This window comes from Lathyrus oleraceus, chromosome 7 (genome assembly GCF_024323335.1).
Source record: "Lathyrus oleraceus cultivar Zhongwan6 chromosome 7, CAAS_Psat_ZW6_1.0, whole genome shotgun sequence".
Classification (NCBI taxonomy): domain Eukaryota; kingdom Viridiplantae; phylum Streptophyta; class Magnoliopsida; order Fabales; family Fabaceae; genus Lathyrus; species Lathyrus oleraceus.
Window position 1 is genome coordinate 314477114 of NC_066585.1, and position 20076 is coordinate 314497189.

The 20076-nt window shown below is 35.3% G+C and overlaps 1 long non-coding RNA gene across 1 annotated transcript; it reads right to left on the reverse strand.

The window, feature by feature from the left end:
- Positions 1–19232: 19232 nt before the first annotated feature.
- On the reverse strand, positions 19233–19602 carry LOC127106390 (uncharacterized). Its single transcript, XR_007795376.1, has 2 exons — positions 19496–19602; positions 19233–19410 (listed from the first exon to the last, which is right to left on the reverse strand). It is a non-coding gene; the product is annotated as an uncharacterized LOC127106390 (long non-coding RNA).
- Positions 19603–20076: the final 474 nt, after the last annotated feature.

Here is a 20076-nt window from a genome sequence, read left to right on the forward strand (position 1 = left end):
CCTTTAATTAATTAAAACCAAATTAAATTTCGGCGACCGATCATACTACGCAGAGTTAGCTGGGGTTTCCACTGAAGGAGAATTGCGGTCCAAAACGCAGTGGAAATTAAAATTTCTCCTTTAGAGATCCTTACGAATGGTCATGATCAATGATAGAATATTTACCTCTTGTGATGGTTGAAACCTTTGGTGCAGATCTCTTGTGACGATCAAAACCTTTGATGCAGATCCACAAAGCGATCACAAACGTTGAACGATGACAACGTCTCTACTCAGTCCACACGAACGGATTCCTTCAATCTCAGTGCTAGCTGGTACGAATGAAGGCTTTGAGTGAGTGAGAGAGAGAGAGAGAGAGAGAGAGAGAGAGAGAGAGAAAATGAAACTAATGCAACCGCCATTAATGCTTCTGCACAAGGGTTCTATTTATAGAACCACTTGTGTGGGCTTCAAGCTAAAAGCCCACTTAAGTGTATTTTGGCTCATATCTTATAATATGCCCAAAATCACTTAAGCCCATGGTACCTTACCATATTTCGTATTCTACTCAAGTACACCGTACCTTATGATGTTCTATAATTCACTTAAGGGCACCGTACCTTACGGTATTCCTTAGTTACTCTATCTCTCATCAATTTGTCCTTTGTGTGTGACCCTGTAGGTTTTCGTGACGTTGGCAATTATATTAAATCACGCATTTAACATAATAAACAGTGAGCGGTATCTAGCAACACATCACTGCTACCCAAGACACGAAAATGTCATGTGATCTGACAATTCCTTCTGTGATAATACTTATGTGTATAATTACCCCTTTGCCCTTATGTCTATATTGAACACAAGGCATAGACCGTGTCATCCTTGTCCAGTTCAATATTGGGCCCATAGACATTTATCCTGTTATGCAGGATGGGCAAATTCCATCTAGGTCACTCATGTCCCTCAGCATGCCTTGTGGAGTACCCATCAACTGTCTTTATGGTTATCCAGTTACGGACAACGTTGGATCAGCAATAAAGCACTCGACTCTACATCTAGGATCCATTGTGGTTTCAGGTCGAAGAGTGGAATACACTATTATCACCATGAGAATAACTTATGACACTTTGCATAACTTTCTATATAGTATTCTCATAGCGGGCCAATCCGGTATAAATATTACTCCTAATATTCATACCTATGTTTAAGACTTGATAACTCTTTATCTATGATCCATGAGATGTGATCATCAGTCTACAAACATAATAGTCTTAATGCTTTAATGTTATCCCACTTCACACTAAAGCTCGACTACGGATACTTTAAGAATAGTGTCCTTATGTTTAATGTGTTCTCATGATTAAGTCACACTTAATACATTAAACGGACTATCTATTCCAGGGACTTTATTAATCAACCATAATAAAGAAAATGCCTTTTATTATTAATAAATAATTCGATACAAGTACCAAAAAGTATTGGCCTCTAGGGCTTACACCAACAATACCACCACTCTAAATCACATGTCCAAGAAAACTTACTTCACCCAACCAAAACTCACATTTAGAGAGTTTAGCAAACAACTTCCTCTCTTTCAACACCGATAACGCAACCTTCAAATGCTCGGCATGATCCTCTTCGCTCTTAGAGTAAATCAATATATCATTGATGAACACAACAACAAACTTATCCAGATAATCATGAAAAATTCTACTCATATACTCCATAAATACACCAGGTGCATTAGTCACACCAAAAGGCACCACGGAGTACTCGTAGTGACCATACCTTGTCCGAAAAGTAGTCTTTTGAATATCCTCAGCCTTTACACGAATCTGATGATACCCAGACCTCAAATCAATTTTGCTAAACAAACAAGCTCCAACCAGCTGATCCATCAGATCGTCAATCCTCAGAAGTGGATACTTGTTCTTAATCGTCACTTTATTCAATTGTCTATAGTCAACACATAATCTCATAGAACCTTCTTTCTTCTTGACCAACAGAACAGGTGCACCCCACGGCGACACACTAGGACGAATAAACCTCTTCTCGAGCAAGTCTTCAAGTTGATTCTTCAACTCTTTCAACTCAGAAGCAGACATTCTATAGGGAGCCATCGATACAGGACTAGTTCCAGGAACTAAATAAATCGAAAACTCAACCTCACGTTCCGGCGGTAAATCCCTTATATCTTCCGGAAATACCTCCGCAAATTCACAAACTATTGGCAATTCTTCAATCGTCCTCTTCTCACGAATATCCAAAGTTGCCAACAACATAAACAACTCGGCACCACCTTGCACCGATTCATCCACTTGCTTAGCAGACACAAACCAATCTTCCTTAGCACCAACCTCAGGAAAAATAACCGTCTTCTCGAAACAATTGATATACACCCGATTAAATTCTAACCAATTCATACCCAAAATCACATCAAGTTGCTCTAAAGGAAGACAAACTAAATCAATCCCAAAATCCCTACCAAAGATACTCAACGGACAATTCAGACACACATAGGAAGTAGAAACAAAACCCATAGCAGGTGTATCAATAACCATACTTCTACGCATATCAAATAATATAAGATTCAATCGCTTAGCACAATCTAAAGAAATGAAAGAATGTGTTGCACCGGTATCAATAATGGCAGTCAAAGGTGTACCATTAATAAAGCACGTACCTTGGATTAGCCTATCATCGGTAGTGGCCTCCGCACCAGACAATGCAAACACTTTTCCCTTCGCTTGTTCCTCCTTCGGCTTATCACATTTGGTACTAATGTGACCTTTCTCACCGCAATTGTAACAAGTCACACTCGAACCAACTCCACACTGGTTTGCTCTGTGACCACTCTTGCCACACTTGAAACACGTCACAGAATCCTTACTACAATCAACAGCACGATGACCTTCAACGCCACATTTGAAACACTTAAGTGGAGTAGAAGATCCTCCCCCACTTGGCCTCTTGCCAAAACCAGATTGTCTCCTCTTGTCATCATACGGTTTCCCACGATCCTGGTTTTTCCCCTTCAAACTCTTGTAGAAAGAAGCACTTTCCCTACTATCCTCATCATAAATCCGACTCTTATTAACCAACTCCGCAAAACGAGTAATTTGTTGGTAACCAATGGCCTTCTTGATATCATGTCTCAAGCCATTCACGAACTTCAAGCATTTAGATCTCTTGGCATTAGCAGTATTGTAATGAGGACAATACTTGATAAGCTCCTGAAATCTAGCAGCATATTCCGCAACAGTACCATTTCCTTGCTTCAATTCAAGGAACTCCACCTCTTTCTTCCCACGACAATCTTCTAGGAAATAGTTCTCCAAGAAGACATCACGGAAAAGAGCCCAAGTAACCTCAATGATGTCTCCTTCAAACCTCTGAAGAGTGTTACTCCACCAATCTTCAGCTTCCTTCTCAAGCATATGAGTACCAAACTGCACTTTCTGAGCATCAGTACAGTTCATGACTCTGAAGATCTTCTCAATTGCCTTCAGCCAAGCTTGAGCTTGATCAGGTTCATGCTCACCCTCAAAGACAGGAGTTTTGTTCCTCTGGAATCTCTCCAAAGCACGGAACTCATCATCATCTCCATTTCGGTTACCAGCATTCGCTTGAGGGATCTGACCAATGGAGTCAGCCAACATCCTCAGCGCCTCAGCAATTGCATCGTCATTCCTGCCTGCAATCATCGTCCTAAACAGCCCGAACAACCAGACAAACAGTATCGATCGTGTCAGATACACAAATCAAATACAACGGGATTGGAAAACATTAACGACTATTGACCAACTGGTCGACCATGCTCTGATACCACTAATGTAACACCCCTTTTTCTACCCAAAATACTTAACATATAATCAGAATAAATAAGCACGCATATAAACAAAAGGGTGTCACATCGACGTTTTCAAAACTAAAAGCTTTCAAAAACCAAACATCATTCATCATCAATATACAATACACCTGGTCGTTTAAAATAACACATTTCACTTATCATGAATATTCAAGAATATGCGTTATTCACATGTTTCAAGCACACATAAAAACTCAGGGAGTATAATATTACAATCCAATACAATATTCCCAATTATACACATAACTACAATTATCACATAATCACATATTTTGCCAAATTATGTATCCAAACATCACCCAATTCAATTACTATATCTCATACACACCTCACAATCACGTCAATGCAAACATTCAATTATCACATAACTCTAATGTGACTCAATGCAAGACATGTGACTCTATGTATGTGGTACCGCAATGTGAACCCAACGTTTCACCACTTTCCGATTCAATATCTAGAATCCAAGCCACGCTTCCGATCCGGACAAGATCAAAGCCACTACGTCTATATTCCAATTAAGGATCAACGTCTACTACGCCTATTTCCATTCAAGGATCAACGTCTAATACCATGTGAACCCACAGTTTCATCGCTTTCCAATTCAATATCTAGAATCCAAGCCATTACGTTTATTTCCAATTAAGGATCAATGTCTGCTACGCCTATTTCCATTTAAGGATCAACGTCTATCACCATGTGAACCCACAGTTTCACCGCTTCCACCATGCCATGAATGAATGTACAATACCAACACATATGCAATTAAGATCATCTCTACCATCTTAACATTCCACATATCACCATAATTCAACTCTATGAATTATCCACCAATGGTACATATACACATTCATAACAATATATCATTCACAAATATAGGCTAATTATCAACTACGCACACTTAGATTGCACTTCAAATGAATACAACTTTTAAAATCTCAAATTTTCATTTTTCAACAGTGGTAACCGATTAACGCTCGGAGGGTAACCGGTTAACATAAAACAGAATCAATTTCCTGCGCCGATTTTTAAGCAAGTAATCGGTTAACGCTCAGAGGGTAACCGGTTAACATAAAATAGAATCAATTTCCTGCGCATATTTTTAAGCAAGTAACCGGTTAACGCTCAGAGGGTAACCGGTTAACATAAAACAGAATGCAGAATTTTCTGCGTTTTTCATCGTTGGAGGACTTTCGGACCTCCGATTTCGATTCCGTAAAAAGCCAAACGTTCAGAAAATTATAACTCATACAATACTCTAAGTATATAACGTTAATTTGCAGTTTTAACACAATCAAATCGCCACAAATCAAGAATACTCATCAAAACCTAACAATTTCAAACAACCATACAGAATTAGGGATTTTAACCTAAACATACTTCTACCCATTGACCCAATCATACTAACCCATAATAATAAGGATTCTCCCCCTTACCTCTTCAATTTTCTGGAAACCCTAGCTTCTCTCTTGTTCTTCCCCTCTTCTCCTTACTTTTCCTCTTCTCTTTCTCTATTGCCGTCAAATGATCAAAATAATCCTACTCCTCACTCCCCTCACCTCTTATATACTAGTATTCTATTTGGGCTTAAAGAATGATACCTCTAATTTAATTATTAGGCCCAATAAGACCTAATATTATAATATCTCTATTTAATTCAAATAAATTAAACCAACTCATTATGCACACCAAGTTAATTAATTCAATTATTCATTATATCTCATATCAACTAAATAATTAATTAACACACCAAATTAATTAATATAATCAATTATTATACTACCTAACAACCAATTAATTAATTAACACTCTAAATAAATAAAATAAAATATAATAATAATATAATAAATAATTACTAAAATTGGATTGTTACACATCCCGTACCCAAAGATATTCAAAATGAGTGTAGGAAAGCTTCAGTCTCATCCCTTCTCTATTACTTAAGGCTCGTGCCACACACTTTGAATTATAATTGATGAGTTGTTAGTGTAGTCTTTTGCTTGTTGCACTAATGCTTTGTAAAGAGAGACTTGTCAATCATATGATTTGAGTTGTGCTAAAGTCTATGAATTGTGGAGAATATGATGAGTGACTGGGTCATTCGTCTCATACCCAAAGATATTAAGAATGGGGTTAGAAATTCTCCAGTTCCATTCCTTCTCTATTACTTAAGGCTCATGCCACACAATTCTAACTTTTATTTGGCAAGCTCTTGAATATGCCACCTTTGATTTACTTTGTATTATCCACTGCTTGGTATGACTGAGGATGCCTTGATTGAGAATCTAACTCGAGGCCTCGAGCTCCACAGCTTATAGGAAAAGTCTTATCATGTGACCAAGGGTCTTTTGGTCACTCAAATTAGACAATGGGATTATACAATATCAAAGGATTTAATTGATCAAAATTGTTTTTGATCAATTTGAATTAGAGGGTTTGGATTAGTTTGAAAACTAGGTTAAAACTTAATCTAATGATTAGAAATAACCAAGCTAACCTAAGGGATCATGATATAGTTAGTCAATGCTTGATTAAAAATTGATGTCAAGATCTAAACCTAAAGGAACACGTACGTATGGCTAAAATGACAAACATAACCCCTAAAGGGTAAAATGGTCAATTTACAGATCATGACTGTTGAATTAAATTTTTAATCATGCAAATTTCTAATTAAATTCTATTTCTAATCAAATTTAATTAGTTCTAATTTCCTAAAAAATAATTAAAACTAATGAATTAATATTAAAACCCTATTAATGTAATTGATTTCTCCTAATTATTACGACATATTTACATGAAAGATATGATTTTTATTAGGGTGTTTGACAGAATGCGAATGTTACTCCTACTTATCTCCCGGTGCGATATGTTGGTTGGTTTTAAATAAAAAAGTTGATCGCATAGAGGCGGGAAAAGGCTCATTCTTTGAAAATAAAAATAATTTGCAGCTACTATGGTGGAAAATAAAAATATGTTAGTTGTCGTTGTTTTTAGGAGGAAGACGAGCAACCGAACTAGAATAAATCATATGAACTTATATTGCTTACTCGAGGATCAAAGAATGTGCATCAAGTTATTCTCTTTTTAATCATATTTTAGTTGATCTATAAAAAATGAGAATTGAAACAATCAAATTGTGCAATCGCGTCTCGCAAACTCGACGATTAAAGTGAATGTGCATCCATCGAACAACTTTTATTCTTTGCTCTTAAATTTTTTTATTTTAAAAACAGCGAAACTTAGAGCAATCAAAATGTACTCGCGAAAAAAAAATGGAGATTATAACGGATAAGACATACGCCTTGCATCCAAACCCTCAAAAACAAAATGATGTACGTCCGACTACTCTATTTTTAATTCAACTTTAATCTCCCACTAATATATTTTATTATTATTATTATTATTATTATTATTATTATTATTATTATTATTATTATTATTATTATTAATTTAGTAGAAAAACTATTTTAGGATAATCAATTTAGTCACTTTCTAAGAAGGGTTTATTAATTGAAAACAAATCACATCTAATTAACCAATAAAAGACTAATAGACTTAATTCATAAAATGCAAGTTTTTGATATAAAAGAATAATTAAATAAAAATAATAATAAATATTTTAAGGGAGTGAAGGGCCCAAAAGGACACAAACCCATTTACCAATTAGCTAAATAAAATCTAAAATGAATTAAAAAATAATAAATATTTTAAGGAATTAATTATTATATACTGTCAGTGTAAAAAAAATTACATTGTCGATTCATCACCATCACCCGTTTGTATTATTTTATAAATTTTTAAAATAAAAGTCAAACTTATTTCAATATCCAACGTGTAGGATTAGCTGACGGTTTAAAATCCTTTTACACGGTCAGCGTATTTCAATTAAATCCATATTTTAAAGTATAAATAAAAAAAAAACAAAAATAAATAAAAAGAAAAAGAAAAAAAACTAAACCTGGAAAGAGGGTGCAATTAAGGTTTTCTCAAGCATTGGGCTTTTGAGTCCAGTTTAACCAAATAAAAAAAAATAAGACGCAGTTTAGCTGAGGTGGTGAAGGTATTATTTATGCAAATGGTGGTTTGGATTGTTGATGAAAGTAAAAAGGTGGTGTCTTTGAAGAATGAAAATGAATAAAAATTATTTTTTTGTTTTTTGTTTTTTGTTTTTTGTTTTTTTAGTTAAGGATAAATATTTTTTTCTTTTTTTTTATTTTAAATAAAAATAATAAAATAATAAATATGGTAATGATTAAAAATTATAGGGTAAACTGAATTTCTAATTTTTTTTTATATTTTTTGAAATTGTAATAAAAATAAATATAGTAACCATATTTAAAAAAAACTTTATTATTTAGACAAAATTAAACATAAGAGTAACAACACTAATAACCAACATAGATAATATAAGATTTAAAGAACACAAGTAGTTTATTAGCATATGATATGATAGGAGACATACATCGTAGATTAGAAGAGTTCAAATTTTTAATAAAGAAGACATACATGTCACATTGATTCTATATGATAGGAGACCTACATGATAAATGAGAAGAGTTCAAACTTTTAATAAGGAAGGCATACATGTCACATCTGAGTGATAAGAATTTTTTGAAATTACTATGCAATATCAAATACTTAAAAGTAGTCTCACATGAGCATGAATTTGAATAAAACAAAAACCAATGGTAATAAGAATCACAACAACAATGTGATGGACTATTAAAATTCGTTTTTTTTTTACAATTTTAATCAACGATTTAAAAATTGAATTGGAGATCAAACCGGCAAAATTTTCGATCTAAGATTTATTTGATTCAACCGATTAAATTTACGGTTAAACCGTTTATTAAATAAATTAATAATATAAAACTAAATTTTATAGATAAGTCAAATACTTATATATTCACAAATTAATAAAATAAATATTTTAAAAATTCATTACAAACTTAATACTATGTGATCAATAATAGACATAATTATACAATATAATGATAATATTTTTTAAAACATATAATGGTACACTTAAAAAAACAAAACTATAACCAACCACTTGGATTTGAGTGGTAAACGAGCTCCTCCTAAAAAATGAAAATTCGAGAAATATCGAGTTCGATTTTTTATGGGAATAATGCTTGGCCAAACTTATGACCTCTCAGACCGAACTATATAATATTAAAAATTTTAACTTAACTATAAAGAAAAATATAATAAATAATCATAATAAAGTGTAATATCCATAAACTTGTATCAAATTACATATATTATCAACCGAATCATAAAAAGTAACATCCAAAATATTATCGAAAAACAAGAGTTTCATAAGTTTTTCAAGTTCAAAAAAATAAGTGTTTTCATTTTCATCTTCAACTTAATCGAAATTTAAATTCTTCTACAACATACTCTTTATCAAGGTCTGCATCTTCATTTTGATCAACTATTTCGACTATGTCGACTACTTTGACAACTATATGCTTTGACTATAAGCTTCGACAGACTATATTTGACTTTCTGTCAAATATAGAAAATACATACTATGTTCGAAACAAACTAATTTTGACTCTCGTCGTATACAAATACATTATTTTAACTTCGACAAAAAAAATTACAAATTTAACACATCACCTAATTTATTGTGTCTAAGATATCTACATTCATCATTGTTCTTAATCTCTTGAACAATTTGACTTGCACAACCTTCGTCATTATATATGTAATCTGATTCTCTGATCTACAATGCTCCAAGATCATCTTTCCATTTGATACCTGCTCCCTCAGATAATGGAACCTCATTTCGATGTGTTTGCTTCTTCCGTGTTCTATCAGATTCTTCACTTGGTTGATAGACGATATGTTGTCGATCTTCATGGTCATTGCTCCATGATCTTCCCCGTAATTTCTTTGACTAGATTCATCATCCATGTTTCTTGGCATGCAAATAATGAATTTGCTATGTATTCTGCCTCACATGATGATAAAGCTACCACAAATTTGTTTCTTGAACTCCATGTGACTGGCGTACCCTCTAAGATGAACACATATCTTGCTGTCAATTTTCTATCTTCAACATCACCACATCAATTAGAGTCATTGTAGCCCACACATTTGCATTATTTTCCTTCATTGACTGAAGGAAACAAAATACCATAGTCGAGTGTTCCTTTGAGATACCTTAGTATCCTTTTGGTGGCTGCAAGACGTGATATGTTTGGCTTCTGCTGAATCTGCTGACTATGCCTACACAATAAACTAAATCTGGACTTGTGTGACAGAGGTATTCAAGTGATTAAATGAGTTTTACGTACTGCGTTGGATCAACATCATCTCCATCCAAATCTTTTGTATGTCGTAATCTAGGCTCAGTTGGAGTCGAAGTTGGGTTGCAATCTTGCATCTCAAATCTCTTGGTATTTCTCTTGCATATCTTTTTTGATGCATCATCAAGCCTCTACTATTCTTGTAGAATTCGATACAAAGGAAGTATGAGAGATTTCTCAAGTCTGACATTTCAAACTCCTTACTTAAGTCATGTTTGAAGTCTTCAATATCCTTCTTGCAACTACCTGTTATCAATTGTTCATCGACATAGTATAAGCAGCTCACTTCCGCTTCTCCTGACATACACATCATGCTCTATCGAACACTTCTCAAATTGTTTCTCTCTTAGAAAGCTGTCTATTTACTTATTCCAAGCTCATGAAGCTTGTTTCAATCCATAATGGGCTTTATGCAGCCTGTATACTTTCCTTTCTTGGTCCTGTTTCACAAACCCAACCGGTTGTGTCACATACACCTCTTCGTCTAGAGGGCCATTCAGGAATGCACATTTCACGTCCATCTGACATATCGGCCAATTGTGCATATTGGGTAGACTAACAACCAACATGATTGTTTTGATTCTACCTATTGGTGCAAAGACTTCATCATAGTTGATTCCTTCTTTTTGAAGAAACCCTTTTGCTACGAGTCTTGCTTTGTGTCGAACTATTTCACATTTTGGATTCATCTTGACTTCGTATACGCACTTCACATGAATTTCCTTCTTCCCTTTTGTAAATTCGACTAGTGACCAAGTATTGTTGTCTTCTTTAGATTTTATCTCATCCACCATTACTTTCATCCACCTTGAGTCTTTCAATGCTTCAGTTGCATTGACTGAATCAATATCTACATATAAGGCATAATTTACTAACTCACCTTCATCATCAACCATATTATCTAATGTGGTTAAACATTCATGTAGCCTTGCATGCATGTTTCTTATTCTCTAAGGTCTGCTTGCACTAGCTTGACCTTCGACATCTTCTTGTCGAACTTCTCTACCAGCTTATCGAACTTCTCTACAAACCTCACTAGGTGGTTCATCACACAAGATTCTCATTGAACCCTTCTTGATGTTCTAAGTCTAATACCACTCCGTAAGCTCATCTACAATCACATCCTTGTTGATCACATCTTTCTTATTCACTGAATCGAACAATTTGTATCCACTTGTCGAATGATATCCCACCAGGATAATTTGACTTAACTTATCACCCAACTTGCTTCTCAACTGATCTGACACATGTCTATGTGTTATGGATCCAAACACTTTCAAGTGGCTTAATCTAGGTTTAACATTAGACCAACATTCTTCTGGTGTGATACCTTCAAGCCTCTTTTTCAAACATCTGTTCAATATGTATGTTGCAGTCGACACAGCCTAACCTCGTAACTCATCTGGGAGATGTTTTCCTTTCAACATATTTCTCACCATATTCATAATGCTTATGTTCTTTCTTTCAGCATTACCATTTTGTTGAGGAGTATATGGTGGCACCCCTCATGTACAATTCTTTCTTTTGTACATAGTGTGTCGAAATATTTCAACACTTATTCTCCACCTTCACCTATCCTTAAAACCTTAATCTTGTGACCACTTTGTCTTTCGACCATTGCTTTGAACTTGGTGAAAACATCAATCATATCAATTTTCTTCTTGATTAAGTACGTCCACAACTTTTTGTTGTAATCATCAATAAATGTAACAAAGTACTTGTTACCTCCAAGTGAATCTACCTGGAGAGGACCACACACGTCTAAGTAGATTATTTCTAGAGTGGATTTGGACTTGCTTCTTACAACCTTACTGAAGCTATTCTTGTATTGCTTTGCTTGAACACATTCTTTACATACTTCTTCTGGAATATGGATTTCCGGTAGGCTTGAAACCATGTTTTCCTTTTTCAAATTACTAATGTCATCAAAATTCAATTGACCAAGTCTATAATGCCATAACCATTCATTTATGCTAGCCGCAGTCGCCAAGCACCTGTGTTCCATCACACCAAGTTCAATCCTGAAAGTTATATTCTAAGACATAGGTGTCTTCAAGATTAACTTATTTCTTGAGTCGATCACTCTCATCACTCTATCTTTGATCAATACATTGTAATTCCTCTCAATCTCTGACCTGTACCTAGCAGATTACTCTTCATGCCAGGTATGTACAACACATTGGAAATTACTGACATCCTTTCTCGTGATCAGAACATCACTAATACCTTCAGCATCTAGGGTATTGTCGTTTGCAAATTTTACCTTGTTCTTCGACGAGGGGTTGATGTTGATAAACCGATTTTTTCTTCCAGTCATGTGCGACGGACAACCTGAGTCGATATACCATTGATCTTTGAATCTTTCTTCTTCTTATTTTGTTGTGACTATTAGCATCACTTCATCTCCTGCAAGCTTTGTATCACTTTCTTGATCTTTCTTGCCTCATCGACATTGACTTACATAATGGCCATGCCTTTGACAATTGTAGCACTGAATATGACTTTTATCAGGTTTTCTTTCATCACTTCTTCCTCTACCTGCACCACCTCCTCTGTGATTTCTTTGGTTAGAAGACTATCTCTGATTCAATGAACTACCCTCTTGATGGTTTCCTCTACCAAATGAATTGTTGTAACTTCCTCTTCCCTTGTTACCATTCCATCTTCCTTTGTCTTTCTTAGGGGACTAAGCTTGCAAAGCTATGTCAGTCTTCAACTTGTTTGCAATTCTTTCAGCCATTCTTTGCTCGTGAGATTCAAGAGTCCCTTAAAGCTCTTCTTTTATCATACTTAACAAATCCTTCGATTCTTCAATGACTACTACCACATGATCGAAATTTGGAGCCAATGACTATAAAATCTTTGACACTACAGATTTTGATGTCAACACTTCTCCACGCGTCTTGATTTGATTCACCAATTTTTTTACTCTAGTAAAGAAATCATTCACACTTTCATTGTCTTCCATCTAAAGTAATTCATACATTCTTTTGTGAGTTTGTAACCTCACATCCTTCACTTTCCCAACGCTTCCAGATGATTTTTCCAAGTTGTCCCATGCTTCCTTTGCTGAATCTACATCACCAACTTTCTCAAAGTTGTATAGATCAACACATTGATGGATTAAAAGAGAGCATTATGATCTTTCTTCTTCAAATCTTCGTGTGCAACCTTTTGTTCAACCGTGGCATTTTCTCCAATTAGTGTTACACCATTCTTCACAAGATCCTAAAGATCCTGATAACATAAAACAATCTCCATCTTCTTACATTAATTTTTGTAATTCTTACCATTCAAAATGGAAAGATTTGTCGGAAATTGTCCGTTCGTATGATTCACCGTGAATAAATGTGTCCTAAAGATCACACAACCAGTGCTCTAGATTTCAAATGTTGGAAAAACTCTAATTTTGAAGTTAACCGAGTAAATCTTGATGAACAAGAATCAATCTTTGTGAATGATCACGCCTCTTGTTCTTCACCCTTTACTAAGGTGAAACAACCACTCCTTGATTGTAAGATGATTCTACACTACACATATAATTGAAAGAATAAAACAATGCAATTGAAAGTGAGAAAAAAGAGAAATTCTAGAGGAAGAAGAAGAATGTATATTATTGTGCAAACTACACTCTAAGTGTTTGATAATGTGTAGTTAATCACAACTGTGTTTTCAGAAACTACACAAAGCTATTACAAAGTTGTATATTTCACTTAGTTACATTACAAACGAAATATTCTCTATTTATAGAAGAGATTACTGTAACACCTCAAAATTTGCCCTCCTCTCTTGGGACTAGCTTAACATCTATTGCATATCATTTTTTAGGGCATTAGGCATTGCATATTGCATATCATGTGATTACATTGTGCAAGCCATTCTCCCAAGTCTTGATCAGAAGATGGAGAAGTCAAAAGTGCAAGCCTAGGGTTTACTGACTGATCATTGGCCATCTGAGGATTGGACTGTGAATTAGGGTTTTGTGATTCTCAATGGATAGTGGTCTTCATCTTGATTGCAATGATACATCATCATCATCATGGTTGGTTATCATCAAGTGTTGAAGCAGGATTTCTTGAGATTAGGGTTTTGACCACTGGTCAACCCTAATCAGTTGCATTGGGCCAATCAGGGATGGATCAGGAGATGGGGTCTATGATGGATATGGGGTTCATTCTTTGATTATATTGAGCTAATTGAGGCTAGGGTGTCACCCTTGAGCCATTTCAGTTGGAGATTGGGGCTCAGATTGATCTATGCATTGCCTGATTCATCTGTCAGATGAAAAAGTCAACTGTGGTCAGCTGTACATGATTTGATGGATTTGGAGGTGGAAATGAGTTGGATACACTTCATTCATGTTGGAACAAGTGTTATTTGACATCTCAAAGCTTAAAAATGAAGAAAATCAAGTCAGGACAAAAACTGCCAAAAATAGAAAGTGACTTGTAATGGAAGTTTCCAAAAATGGAAAGTTTTTGACCTCAGAGCCACGTGTCCAAGGAAGCTTCAAATGAAAAATTGTTCAACATGAAAGTTGTAGATCTTGTTCTCACCTTTCCAAAAAGTCCAAGAACTTGACAATCCCATGTATGGTTGGAAAATTATGGCTCAGTGAATTTCAGAAATGACCCATAATCAGGAGGCCATAATTTCCACATGGTTTGTTCAAATTGGAAGTTCTTTATATGCACAAACTCCATTTGACATGTACTTTCATGGTGCATAATTGGATTTTTCCAAAAGTGGTCAATGCAAAAAGTCAAATTTCAACTGGACAGTTAAAATGGACCAGGGGCAAAATTGTCCAACTTGTGAAATAATTGGAATTTTTGAGTGGGGATTTTTGCTACACCTCACAAATGGTATTTGAAACTTGTTGGAATCATCATTACATGGTAAAGGCTTATGGTTTGAAAATTGGCCATTGAGATGAAATTGCAAAAATGGACACATAACCATTCACATGTGATTTTCTAAAATACACATCCCATGAGAGTGGAACAAGTTGCAATAGCTCATGACAGTCATTTAGAGAGTGTATGAGCTGTCCATGAGGTGGCAATGAGCTGGCTTTGGAAAGTACCATTTTGCCCTTACTTGAAAATTAGCCATTTCACTTAATCAATTCAATTTGGCTAATGAGTGTGATTAAGCTTGGATTAAGGTGTCATATAAATTCCTAATCACTTCCAAATCATAACAGAAACTCACACATCCCAAAACCAGATCCAAAAACTCTTCATTCTCTCAAATTCCTTCAAGAACACAAAACCTTCAAATCCAAAAATCTTCATCAACTCTTGATCAATCTTCGAAATTCCTTTTGCATCAATCTTCAATCATCATCCTCTCCATCTGTTTGTGAAGATTGGAAGGAGAGAAGCACTGATTCTCAATTGTCCATACAAGCATCATCAATGGAAGATCGAGTTTTCGAGCAATAGAAGTGAAGTCAATGGAACCTAATCACATCATCCAATTGCCTGGACCTTCCACTGCATCTGTTTGAGGTTGAAGCACGCAAAGAACAGCTAGAACACCACTGCCATTCCAGGTATGTGATTTTTTCGAGTGTCACGATTCTTCAAGTGCTTAGGTGCGTTTTGTAGAGCATAGAACGTAGGTTATGGTGATGTGCTTGGTTTGTGAAATGATGCACTGTAGGCTAAGAAATCTGGATTGGAAGTTTTGTAACCAAACCCTAACATGATCGATCTGAGAGATTAAGGAATAATTGGACAAAATTAGGTTGATATTTGTGATCCTTGTGCTTAGACGAGTCCAACGAGTATTAACTTGTTCATTTTGGTGTTAGTTCATAGTTCATGTGTTCTTCGTGTGCCTGGGTTGAAGAAGACGAGTTTCTGGAAATAGTTGAGTGTTTGATCCAAAATTGCGTTTGAATTTTTGAATAACACGTTTACCGCCCCCGCCTGTAACTAATTACCATTGTGCCATTGGAACATTTAATTAATTATATTAATTCTAAAAAATTCTAAAAAATTCATAAACATGTTAAAAAATTCATAAAAAATCATAGAAAAATCAGAAAAATGTGAGAATTTTTGTGTTGACTTCCTTGTTGACTGTAGAATTTATTTGACCTATTGATGGAAGTTGTGCACGGTGTGAATTATGTTTGACTTAGGTTTGTTTCACATGTGCTATTTTTTTGATACATTCTACCAAATCCAATGTGAAATGCTCATGCTTACAAATAAATGTCTGAAAATTTTTGTGATGATTGTGGACTGGTTGATGCTTATTTACATGTAAATTTCATAAATTTTTGATTCCTGTGGATTGAGTTATGAATTTTGGAACTTAGGTGTGACAACTTGTGTCACACCTCATTATGTCAACTTGCTGGATTTATTTGAATGACTTAGGCTTGTTAGAATGATATGAAATTTTGCATGGATGTTCATTAACATGTTAAGATGCTATGTGAATTTTTGTGGAATTTTATGTGGCATTTTCAATTTGATTGCTATTTTTCATCTCTGTTGGTCAAATGTGCAAGCTTGTGTGACATGTGTTTGAAATATCCTTGTGAAATGCTCATATGGTGTTGAATGCTTATGAAATTTGGTATGATAGTTGTAGACACATGATGTGACATCCCTGTTTTGGTCTCATCCATTTCTTTATTGTCTTCATGGATTTATGAATTTTTGAAGTGGCTGCATGTGTTGATGTTGTGATTTGGAGCATATAATTGTGTCTGTTTTTGTTGATTTTCATTGACATGGTTCCCTTTGTCCAATTAAGCTAAAATTTGACATGCTAGACCTTGATTAGGTCCTGTTTAGGTGTAATTTATTTGGGGATTTTTGGAACTGTTTTGATATGGAATTGAATGCAATAGTTCTGTTTGGATGTTTGGTGCTTCATTTGAACTAGTTTGAATTGTTTTGTGCATGGAATGAATATAATGAATGATATGGACATGGGACTAATTGTGTTGGCTTTTGTTTGACATTAATTTGACTTTGGTTAGAGATACCTTGCTGTTTAGACATTTTTGTCACCTTTGGACCCTAGGCTTGGCCTAGTGGTCTAGTTTCTAACATTTGATTGATTTTTCAGGATGAAAAGGTGCAATGTTTATGGAGAATGAACCAAGTCAATTCAATTGATGTTGTTTGATGTTTGTACACTAACATAACTTTGTTTTGTAGGTTGTGAAGTTTGGGCTTGAGCTCATAGCTTGCCTTTGTTGTGCATTAGTTTGTATAGTCTGACTGATTAATACTTGCTGTTTATTTTTGTCTGTCTGAGTACTAACTGTGTTTGACTGTTTCCAGGTACTTTTAGTTGCTCAGTTCCTTGTGAACTTTTGCTTTGCTTTGCTTAAGCAACTTGCATTGAGGTATAACTTCCTAACTTCATGTAGTCTGGAGACCCGGTCTGTTATTTGACCGGGCAAACTGTCTGAAGTCCTCCTTAAGAGGCAATGTTTGTGATTGTTTAATATTGTGCCTAAGCAGGTAAAGTCCTTAATCAAGGCAATTGGTGGAAGGTAGGGATATGCAATCTATCCCCCACTATTCAGTTGAGTCTTCTCCTTGCTCCCATTACATGGTTGTAGCATTGAGATCACAAGCCCAAGATCTTGTGCAGTGCACATTGTGTCAGAGTCTCTGAGTATAGAAGGGTTCCCCATTCTGGACCCATGCTCATTTGTCAGAAGCTCTCCCTGGTTAGGGATAAGAGCTGTGAGGTCTGATCCTCACTTCATCCTTTCATCTGCTTCACCTTAGCCTCGTAATGGCAAGGTTAAGAGCAAACCCAGCCCGTACAGACGACTCGCTTCGGCAGTCAAACCTATTGATTGAGCCCCCTTGTTTGGCTATAGTGCGTGCTATGTGGATATCTGATTGACATGCTTGTTTGAGATGCTTGTTCTCATTTGATGTATGCTTATATTCTGTATGCTTGTGTGCTTGCTTCTTTCCTGGATAGGAGTAGTTTGCTTATGCAAGTAGGATAGAAAACTGAACTTAGGGATGACTGTGCATGACAACATCTAGGCTCGAGTCGTAGTCTCCCTAGTGTTGTGTCTCCCTGGTTTCTGGCTAGTAATGCAGTCCCTTTCAGGGGAACTACATCGCCCTGATCCTTGTTCCAGACGAGGTATGTAGGCAGGTGGTCGTGCGAGACCACTCCGGGCAACCTTTTTCTTTTTTTGCGTGTGTTTACTTGTTATCTGACTGTGTGTTTTGGTTCGGATGCCGACGTAAGTCCAGTAATTGGCTGTCGGGCTCCACGTTTGCCCTTTTGAGTGTGTTTTGGTTCGGATGCCGACGTAAGCCCAGTGATTGGCGGTCGGGCTCCAGGTTTGCCATCTGTTTGTGTGTTTTGTGTTGTTTGGCGTGCGTAAGCCGAACTACAGTGGCTCTGATTCTTGTTCCAGACAAGATATGTAGGCATAAGATGCGATGTCTTATCGAGCTCCCTTCTCTTAACCCCACCTGCGTTCCCCGTGTGTGTGTGTGATGTTTTAGCAACCTATTCTTATTTTAGAACGTGGATCCCGTCGAGTACGACGGACGTGAGGGGTGCTAATACCTTCCCCTTGCGTAACCGACTCCCTTACCCTTTCTCTTTGGTCGCAAGACCATTTCCTTTCCAGGTTTCTCTGAGCGTTTCCTTTCCCTATCTTGGGATAAATAACGCGCAGTGGCGGCTCTGTGTGTGTTTTGTTTTTAGCTCGCCGATTGTTTTTTCGCGGATGCGACAATTACTTATACTCCAAGTAATTAAAAATAACTAACTCAACTACAACAAAGCTAAATTAACTATTTCGACTCTGTCGATTACTTCGACAACTAGATGCTTCGACTATAAGTTTCGACAGATTATATTTGACTTTCTATCAAATAGACTCTATTCTACACAAATTAATTTCAACTCTCATCAAATACAAAATCACTATTTCGACTTCGACACAAAGAATTAGAAATTTTACAAATACAACTTCTTGACTACAACAAACTAAGAAAGAAAATTAATCAAAGAAATGAAAAGGCAATACAAAAAGTAAATAAAGATTCAAAAAACAGTGGAAGAAATTATATCCTTATTATATTATCTAATTATTTAGAGTTTTACATTGTATAATATATGTCACTAAGAGGGTAATCCTCTGATTTCCACAGCCAAATCTTGAACTGCATCATTATCACAGACTTCTTCAATATCTATTCATGTGAAAAGTCCATTCGCACCAAGCCATAATATCTAAAAACATTAAAAAAATTCTATCAGAAAATATTGAAAAAAGACAAGAAATAGAAACTCTAAAATTGGAAATGTAGTGTTATACTTATAACTATAATACCAAGATTTTGGCGTAGAATTTGATCAGACAAATATTATAAGATTGAAGAAGAATATGAAATGATGTTCAATGATCGATGGACAATATATGGGAAAATCCTTTTTATATATACTTTTATCATTTCGAATTTCTTGCAACAAACTTAAACTAAAATAACCAAGGAATTCCCCAAGGAGTATTATTCTTTGCTTGAGCTATGACTTAAGGTTACATAATATTCTATCACAAGAATTATAAATGCGGCATTAATGTTCAAAGCATAAATAAGCGAATTCAATATGATATATTTATTATATTGTATAAATAATTAACTTATATTTTTAAGACTAGTTTTATTTTGATAACTTCATTAAATAAAGTGCGAGACTTGTAGGTTAGATGATTGTATAGGAAACCTAAGTCACCTTTCAATCCTTAACTATGAGAGAGAAGCTCTATCTTCTCTCTAAAATACCATTAACTTAAATCTTCTTCTTCAACTTTTTTTTGTCCCGTTTCAATCCCAAATTTGTGTCGTGTTTATTACATTATCTCAAATAAATTTTCTTTCTTAGGGTTGAATCATC